The 9,989-nt window shown below is 41.7% G+C and overlaps 1 protein-coding gene and 1 long non-coding RNA gene across 2 annotated transcripts in view; one reads left to right on the top strand and one right to left on the bottom strand.

Annotated features, from left to right (window-relative positions):
• LOC147579934 (uncharacterized) overlaps positions 1 to 9,989 on the top strand; it is a 165,336-nt gene that overhangs the window by 27,283 nt on the left and 128,064 nt on the right. The gene's annotated exons all lie outside the window — the stretch shown is intronic.
• Positions 196 to 998, bottom strand: LOC147579935 (uncharacterized). The gene is made up of 2 exons (XR_015251850.1): positions 651 to 998; positions 196 to 454 (listed from the first exon to the last, which is right to left on the bottom strand). It is a non-coding gene; the product is annotated as an uncharacterized LOC147579935 (long non-coding RNA).

Raw genomic sequence — 9,989 nt, 5'->3', positions numbered from 1 at the left:
ATGTGGAAGGAGCTGGGGTGGCAGAGACACTAGATGCAGGGGAAATATTTAAGAGGCATCTAGCTACCATTTGAGTTGCAAGATCAAAAAAAAAATTTTTTTTTTCAATCTAAGGACAAAGAAATAAGTTGAGTGTCACTAAGCTGCTGGGATGAAGCAAAAAGAGAGGCAAACAAGCATTTACCACTGTGAAAAGAGGTTTTCCTTACGATTTACTACTTGTGAAAAAGAAAGGATTCGATCTGGACTGCCATAGACCTGTGTATCCACAGGTCATCTCTGATTGCAGGTGGGCTTTTAGCATTAAGTTAGGGGTGTTCCCGTTGCTGGAAGGTGCAGTGAGAGCAGGTGGGCTCTTCAGTGACTGCGTGTGCTGTGCCCATCTCTGTGCCCTCTGGACTGCAGAGTGCGTTTCCTGGTGACCTTGTGGCACTTGACAATCTTCCTTGAATAACTGAAAGCCATTAAAGAGAAAAGTGGATAAACAACAGAATTGCCTGAGGAAAGATGAAGGAAGAGAATAAGGAAGCCATCCACGGGAAAGAGGCCACTAAACATCCCCCGGGTGAGGGAAGCTGGAAAATAAAAAGTATATAACATGTCAAGGCCATTGTGTTGCAAGTGGCAAGGACAGAGCCAAGTCTGCCTACCTTAGTGAAAGGGCGTAAGACAAGGATTCAAGGGAGAATCAAGGAAGACAGGAAGTGATCCCGGTACTGTCAGTCCTTGATTATATGGTCACCTGTTCATTTATTCCCCCAAAGTTAACAAGGTCTTCTCTGAGGGAAACTAAGCAGCTGGAATGCTTGGATTGAGGGAATAGCATTTGCAAAGGCACAGAGGTATGAACAAGCAAGGTGCTGGCAGACACTCCAAGTGTTTGCGTATTGCTAGAACATACAGAAGTTATAAACAGAACTTCTGGGGGCACCTGGGTGGCTCAGTTGGTTGGGCAGATGACTCTTGGTATTGGCTCAGGTCATGACCTCACGATTGTGAGAATGTGCCCTGAGTCAGGCTCTGTGCTCAGCGTGGAGGAGCCCACTTGGAATCCTCTCTCTCCCTCTGTCTCTGCCCCTCCCTCACTCATTCTCTTTCTCTCTCTCAAAATAAATAAATAAACTTTAAAAAATTAAAAAAAAAAAAAACGCAGAACATCTGGCAGCCCACAGAAGTGTAGAATTTGGCTGAAGCAGTGTTTTCTGTTCTAAATTTGTATTTGTCAATGCTGTAATTGGAAGACTTCACACAAAAGTAGCTGTTTCATAAGACATCATCACAAAACTTAGTGATTTGAAATTGAGCCATCACTTTAGTAACTCTCATGGTTCTAGGAACAACCGGGCTCAGCTAGAGATTCTCATCCAGGGTTTTTCATGTGGTTGCCGTCAGCAGGTGGCTGGCATTGGAGTTGAAATGGAAATTGAAGGGGCGCCTGGGTGGCTCAGTCGGTTAAGCGTCCGACTTCAGCTCAGGTCACGATCTCGCGGTCCGCGAGTTCGAGCCCCGCGTCGGGCTCTGGGCTGATGGCTCAGAGCCTGGAGCCTGCTTCCGATTCTGGGTCTCCCTCTCTCTCTGCCCCTCCCCCGTTCATGCTCTGTCTCTCTCTGTCTCAAAAATAAATAAACGTTAAAAAAAAAAAAAAAAGAAAAAAGAAATGGAAATTGAAAACATCTCACCCACTTATCTTATGGTTGCTAGGACTTTAGCAGGGGCCGCTAGCCAGAACACCTACACGTGGTATCTCCACATGGCCTGAGCTTCTTCAGAGCATGACTCTTGGGTTCCAACAACAAGTTTGCAGAGACAGGAAGAGGAAGCTCCCAGCTTTTTAAAGTTTGGGCCTAGAAATAGAACATCACATCCACCATATTCTATTGGTCAAGTCGTGTATGAGCTGAATTGTCCCCCTACCTGTTCGTATGAATAGGAGTGTATTGGGAGATACAGTCTTTAAAGAGGTACTTAAAATGGGATTATTAGGGTCAACCTTAACCCAGCATGACAGATGCCCTTGTAAGGATGCCAGACATGTTGTACCTACAGACTGAGGGGTGACCATGTGAGGACATAGCAAGAATGTGGCCATCTGCAAGCCAAGGAGGGAGGCCTCAGAAGAAATCAAACCTGCTGACACCTTGATCTTAGACTTTTAGCCCTCAGAACTGTGAGAGTACACATTTCAGTTGTTTAAGCTACTCAATCTGTGGTATTTTATTTTAGGAGCCCGAGTGGACTAATATACCACGGAAAGGTTTTGGGTCATAGGGTGGCATGACTCTCTCAATCTCTCTCTCTCTCTCTCTAGCCACTCACCCATCTGTCTGTCTCTCTAGTGACAGTGTGAAGGTCGTACTAGAAGTTAGTGGCCAGAGGCAAGAATATAGCTAAGCAGTTCTTTCAGTGGTCAGGTGAATGGGCAGGTGATGAGCAGTATATTGGGAATGGGAGAGAGAGACAAAGCAGATGTCCAATTCTAAGGTGTAAAATTGGCAGTGTTTGGTGATGGGATATACGGGGTGGGCGTTCCTCAGAGGGAAAGGCCAATGAATGCCAGATGCAGGGTAATGGAATCCTATGGAAAGGGGGGGGGGTTGGCCACATTTAATAACACCTTTCACTGGTGGAAATTTATAATGGTGTGAAGTAATGTGAGATGCATATAGCTGTGCCCCAGAGCTCGGAGCCCCTTACTTCACCCTCTTCCTTCTAGGCAAGGTGGACTAAGGCTCTGTTTTGCAGAGGAGAGGGTGACTGGCAAAGGACATTCTTTCCTTTTTCAGATAGCCCTGTGCCAAGGGGACTCTGAGCACACCCACACCACACCCGGGATGCACCAGCCTGCAAAAGTAGCTCTGTGTCGAGCTGGGCTGAGCCCTGGCCCCACAGACATGTCCAGAATCAGGGGCACACAGGGAACGTTCTGTGTCTCACTGCTGTTGCCACCAAGCCAGTCCTGAGGGTCCCAACATCATCATCCTCTCGATGACCTGGCTGACTTTGTTCCCATGGGAGCCTATTAATAAAGCACCATTATACAATAATTATGATGGTAAAACCATGTGTGTGGGGCAGTATTTAACCAGTGAAAATAGATTAATTTGAAATATGTGATCATTCCTGATAGGAGTTAAAGTTGACCTTTTCTTGACATATATCAGGAAAAAAGTGGGAGGGAGGGTAACCAAGTGAGTAGAATAGGTAAGATATCAAGAAGTTTACCTCCTCCAGGATAAGATTTTCTAGTGCCTTTAGAAGAAGTCCTTTGCATATAAACAAAGCCCTTTCCAGCTGAGGCCAGCGTGGTTCAAGATGCCATTTTAGAGTTAATTATAAGTCCTTTTTCTTCTTTAACTAAAGCATGTCTCTTCCACTGCACCTCTTCTGCTTTGATGCCAACTGCATTTGAACTTGAAAAAGCACATTTCCTTATCCACAAACACCATTTCAGACTTTCTCAATTTAAGCAAGTCCTCTTTCTCAAGAACTGGAACACAAATTGGGGATGGGGTGGGGTGGAAAATGGATGAAAAGAATTTACAATACAAAACTTTAAGTACAAATAAATGTTGTTGGATCTGCTTGCCCACCACCCCCACCTCCCTTAATTTCTACTTGCTACTTGGAAGGCCTGGGCAGGGTGTGGTGTCCTGGGCTCACAAGAACATGTCACAGCCAGCCAGAGGGGTCCTCTTCCCACATTGTATCTCTGGCAAGCTGTAAACCCACTATGTCTTACATGGGAACCATGCCAGGAATTTTCCCCTTAAAAGATGCACAGAGATGGTGTATTTTGATTAAAAGAAAAAAAGTCTGGCTGGTTACAATGAAGATTACAACACGCTCTACTCATGTTATTCACATCCACAATGCCACCGCTGTTTTCTCTCCTTGATCCTTAGATTCCTGGTCTGGCACTTCCATTCTAAAGTTTGAACATGAACACAATGACTTCTGAATCACCACTCTGGGCACAAACAGCCCTCAAGCTCTTGCCATGTGTTTTTTTTCCCCTCCCTTATATCTGTTTAAACATTTCAGCTCAGAGTGCAGTGCTTAGGTCTAAAAACGGCTTGAATGTAATTACTAACAATGTTACCTCTCTGCCGAAGCCTGTAATTCCCTCTTGATTAAGATGGCGATATTGATTTGACTGGGATTGCATGCAAATAAACCGTGACATTGGGAGAGGTGTAGTCTTTCAGTTTGCAGTGTGTCTGTGATTTCACTGTAGTGGTCAAGTTTCCCCCACCCATATGGTTTGGCTACAGCATTTATAGGGATTAATACCTGTCTGCTAGGCTCAGATGGAAACTGTAGCCATCAGAAGTTCTCAACTGGAGCCTTTGTTTAGGTTGTGCCTATCAACTGCAGCCATCTCTCCTCTTACATTTATCAAAGTAATTGAAGAGGAATGGGCTCTCTCTGTCAGGCTGGCTGTCCAAAGGTCATGGTACTTCAGAAGGAGACAGGTGGAGGAGGGGATTGGAAAATATTTTCAGGCAGTGAAGTGATTTGGTAATTCACCACCACAAAAGAATCTGTACCACTGTTCCCCAGTCAGGCATTGAAGAATATGTTCTCTTAAAGTAAATGGTCACCACTTCATATTGATTTGCAACAAAGTTTCTAGCAATGAGTCCTTTTAAGGCTAAGGGGGAAAAATGTTTTGGGAGGACATAACTATACCTACCACTCAAACAGACTCTGTGTTGCCTGGCGGTACCGTGTAAGAGAGGTCAGACAGGATGAGTGCCATTGAGGGCAATCTCCTGGCAAAACTAATTTGGAAAGTGTGTAATTCAAATGAAACTGATGTCTAAATGGAGAAGGAATGCCTCTGTGTGTGTGTGTGTGTGTGTGTGTGTGTGTGTGTGTGTGTGTAGCATAAATTAATCCTACAAATTAGCTGCGTATAAAAGGAGACTTAAGAGACATAGCAACTAAATGCAATACCTGATTCTAGACTGGTCTAAGAGGACAGCAGTGTTACAAAAGACACGATGCAATCAACTGGCAAATTCGGAATATGAGCAATAGATCATATAAAATTATAGCATCATCAGGTCATGATCTCACGGTTTGTGAGATTGAGTCCCGCATAGGGCTCTGTGCTGACAGCACAGAACCTGCTTGGGATTCTCTTTCTCCCCCTGTCTCTGCCCCTCCCCTGCTCACATGCTCTCTCTGTGTCTGAACATAAATAAATTAACACTAAAAATTTTTTGAATAAAAAAAATTGCTGAAGTTGATAGACAACTGTAGTATGGCTACATAGAATATCTTAATTTTGAAAAATACACATGATATACACAACTTATTTATTTATTTATTTATTTATTTATTTATTTATTTATTTAGTTTTAATATATGAAATTTATTGTCAAATTGGTTTCCATACAACACCCAGTGCTCATCCCAAAACGTGCCCTCCTCTGTACCCATCACCCACCCTCTCCTCCCTCCCACCCCCCATCAACCCTTAGTTTGTTCTCAGTTCTCAACAGTCTCTTATGCTTTGGCTCTCTCCCACTCTAACCTCTTTTTTTTTTTTTTTTTGTTCCCCTCCCCCATGGGTTTTTCTTAAGTTTCTCAGGATCCACATAAGAGTGAAACCATATGGTATCTGTCTTTCTCTGTATGGCTTATTTCACTTAGCATCACACTCTCCAGTTCCATCCACGTTGCTACAAAAGGCCATATTTCATTTTTTCTCATTGCCACATAGTACTCCATTGTGTATATAAACCACAATTTCTTTATCCATTCATCAGTTGATGGACATTTAGGCTCTTTCCATAATTTGGCTATTGTTGAGAGTGCTGCTATAAACATTGGGGTACAAGTGCCCCTATGCATCAGTACTCCTGTGTCCCTTGGATAAATTCCTAGCAGTGCTATTGCTGGGTCATAGGGTAGGTCTATTTTTAATTTTCTGAGGAACCTCCACACTGCTTTCCAGAGCGGCTGCACCAATTTGCATTCCCACCAACAGTGCAAGAGGGTTCCTGTTTCTCCACATCCTCTCCAGCATCTATAGTCTCCTGATTTGTTCATTTTGGCCACTCTGACTGGCGTGAGGTGATACCTGAGTGTGGTTTTGATTTGTATTTCCCTGATAAGGAGCGACGCTGAACATCTTTTCATGTGCCTGTTGGCCATCCGGATGTCTTCTTTAGAGAAGTGTCTATTCATGTTTTCTGCCCATTTCTTCACTGGGTTATTTGCTTTTCGGGTGTGGAGTTTAGTGAGCTCTTTATAGATTTTGGATACTAGCCCTTTGTCCGATATGTCATTTGCAAATATCTTTTCCCATTCTGTCGGTTGCCTTTTAGTTTTGTTGGTTGTTTCCTTTGCTGTGCAGAAGCTTTTTATCTTCATAAGGTCCCAGTAATTCACTTTTGCTTTTAATTCCCTTGCCTTTGGGGATGTGTCGAGTAAGAGATTGCTACGGCTGAGGTCAGAGAGGTCTTTTCCTGCTTTCTCCTCTAAGGTTTTGATGGTTTCCTGTCTCACATTCAGGTCCTTTATCCATTTTGAGTTTATTTTTGTGAATGGTGTGAGAAAGTGGTCTAGTTTCAACCTTCTGCATGTTGCTGTCCAGTTCTCCCAGCACCATTTGTTAAAGAGACTGTCTTTTTTCCATTGGATGTTCTTTCCTGCTTTGTCAAAGATTAGTTGGCCATACGTTTGTGGGTCTAGTTCTGGGGTTTCTATTCTATTCCATTGGTCTATGTGTCTGTTTTTGTGCCACACAACTTATTTTTAAGTAATTACAAATTACATATATGTTTTGCATATATATTTTTACATATGTATATGAGAGAGAAGGGAGAAAGGGAAAGAGAAAGAAAACAAATGATAAAAAAAATGGGTAAAATGTTAATAGGTGATTTTGGGTGAAGGGTACTCTTTTTTCTATTCTTAGTTTTACAATTTTTCTGTAAGTTTGAAATTGTTTCCAAATAAAAAGTTAAGAGGGAGGGATGCCTTTAGATATCTGAGCCAAATCTTGCCTCATCCAAAACTCTTTTGCCATGGGGTAAGTGAAAATTCTGACTTTGGTTTTTCGGTTTTTTGGGGTTTTTTTTTTTTTTTTGGTATTAGTGTTCTACTTTTTTTCTGTTTTCCCCTTTCTACAAAGATACTTAACTGGGAGAAGATACCAAAGCCTCATTTGTTGATCAGATAGATGTTGAGTTGCTCAAGATGCATGACCGGAGCAGAAGTGTTTGGCAAAAGTCAAAATCCTGACAAGGTGGAAGAAACCTAAACCATGGAGGTGTACTCATGTACATGTTGACTTAGCTGCCAGGGATATTGCAGAAGCCCTTTAGTGCTTCTCATTTTCTCTCCTCTCTCCACCAGACTTGCTCCTCGCAGTTAGAATTACCTGCATCTAGCACCGGTTTCCTCTTGTGATTGCCTTGTTCAAGCACTTAGAATTCCTTCTGTTCATGATTTCTCCATTCTCATCCTGAAGTTACTATTGTTTTCCACCCTCCATTCCCAAATAGAACCTCCCTTCACTTCTGCTAATCACTCTAACTCCAACTTCATACACTTCAACCAACCACAGCTCTCTGATTACTTAATCTCTTCCTTTATGAATGTGACTTTTTTCTGATAACTTATGAAAATAGTCCCTGTTTATCATAGATGATTTTGAGAAGCACTGAAAAGCACAAAGAAAGAAAACAAATGACTCACCCCAAATCCCACCAGTCAAGACTGATTATCTCACCATTCAAGACAACCACTATATTTCGTATTTTCCTTCCTTTTTCTATGCGTACATTTGTATGTGTGTATATAATGAGGTCTATTCTCTTTTTTTCTCGCTTAACTTTACGCTGTGATATCATTAAACATGGTTTGTAAAAGTTGTATGATTTTCAGTTAAATGGAAGAACCCTAGGCTGATATCCAGCCGTTAGGTAACATGGTTGGTTACTAATTGGTTGGTGCATCTGTTATGATTGGTTAGTCTATTGGTTTTGATTGGTTGGTGTGTTGGTTGTAGTTATAATTGGTTGGTGCCTGTGTCATACCAGTTGTTAAATATTTTGAATATCACCAGTAGTTATATCATTACAGTGTTAACCTCTTCCTTATTATTGGACATTTGGGTTATATTTAATTCGTGCTATTATAAGTAAATCTATAAAAGAAACACACAATAATTTTTGTATAAATGGCTAATAATTTCCTCTGGTTAAATTTCTAGAAACTCAGTAACAGGCCAAAGGTATGATTATTTTAAAGGCTCTGATGCAATAGCTCTGCAAAAAGATTAGATTCATTTCCAATATACTCTGGCCAAAAGGGCACTAGGGTGTCACTGAACCCTGCAAGCCCGAGTATTATCATTTTAAAAAGATCTTTGCTAATCTGATGGTTGAAAAATAATGTCTTGCTTTAATTTGTATTTCTTTTGCTTGTATTTTTAATGTGAGCATTTGAATATTTTACAATGTGTTTTGCCAGTTTTTCTCTGCTCACTTTTCTGCTTTACAATTCATCATGTTTCTAGGCTCTGTCTTGACTTTTTTTGTAGTGTGACAGCTGTCCCCCTCACTGACTGCCAGGATTAGTTTGGCTACTCTCCTTGGCAAGGCTGGTGCCACTTTCTTCACAAACCCACTTGCAGGCCTCCTGAAGCAGTTCCTTAGTTGGAAAAGATTGTTTTCATATTTGCAGATGAGTTATGTTGTAGGGTATTTATGTTGCTTTCCGTGGGCGTGTTGTTGTTTCCCTTATAATCCAAGTTCTTCAAAGGCCAGTTCTTTGGCTTTTAGTGAAAAGAAAATATTTCTTTGGAACTGGTTTGATTATCTATTACTATGTAACAGATCTTCTTGAAACTCAGAGGTTTACAATACTAATTTATTACTGTCTCTCATGTTTCGTGTGTGTGTGTGTGTGTGTGTGTGTGTGTGTGTGTGTTAGCTAGGCTATTGTTGCTTGAGGTCTCTCTTGAAGTTGTAGTCACATGGTGTTAGAGACTAGAGTCATCTGAAAGCTCGACTGGATGGGGCACCCAAGATGGCTTTTTGTCTCACGTGTCTGACTCCTCAAATGAGATAGCTGGAGCAGGTAGGGGCTGTCTGGGCTCTCTATCCTCTACCTTTCTTTCTCTCCTTCTCTTTTGTGGCTTTTTCACATGGCAACCTTGGGCTTTCTCAAAGCATGGCAGTCTTACGGCATTTGAACTTCTTATGTGGGGCTAGCTTCTCCCAGAGCAAGTACTCCAAAGAGATCACCTTAGAAGCTGCAAGGCTTCTTGTGGCATAGTCTTAGAAATCATGTAGTATCACTGTAGCCACATTCTATTGATCAGAAGGGAGTCACAGAGTTCTCAAAAGTGAGAGTCCTGTTTACAGAGGAGGGGACTACCCAGGGGAGTAAATACCAGGAGGCATGGTTGGAAGGGCATCTTTGGAGACAAGCTACCACAGGTGCCTCACATTGATTGCATTACATCCATACTTAGCATTCAGTAAGTTCTTATTAAATGAGCAACCTAGAAACTAGGGATAAATGGTTTTTTAAAAAAGCCATTTGACCTTAATTTCCTTTACTGATGGGGAGGGCCCAGGGACTGAGCCATGAAAAATGAGACTTTGGCATAGCTACAATCTAATCTCAGAGGAGCAAGTAACCTCAAAGAAATTCACTTATGGGCGTAATTATATCCTACTGACAACTGGATATTTTATTCCAAGATTCTATTATCCTTAGTTATCTAACCAATATTTTCCTATTTATCCTCATTTTCTGCCTCTGAATAGGGAGGCAGCTGCACCAAAGCCAAATCTCCCATCACATATGCTGTTGTTAAACATAATAAAGTTACTCCAATGCCATTGCGTATCCTTTCTAATTCATACCATTAGAAGTTTGGTGTTAGTTACAGGGAAAGCCCATCTTTTCATAAGAGATCTAGTCCTCAAAGTTTGTTTTTGAATGTAGGTAGGGGAAGGGGCCAC

This window comes from Puma concolor, chromosome B3, assembly GCF_028749965.1.
Source record: "Puma concolor isolate L17-30 chromosome B3, mPumCon1.1.hap2, whole genome shotgun sequence".
Taxonomy (NCBI): Eukaryota; Metazoa; Chordata; class Mammalia; order Carnivora; family Felidae; genus Puma; species Puma concolor.
Note: the sequence above shows the minus strand (reverse complement) of the source record. Positions and strands in the feature narration are given on the sequence as shown.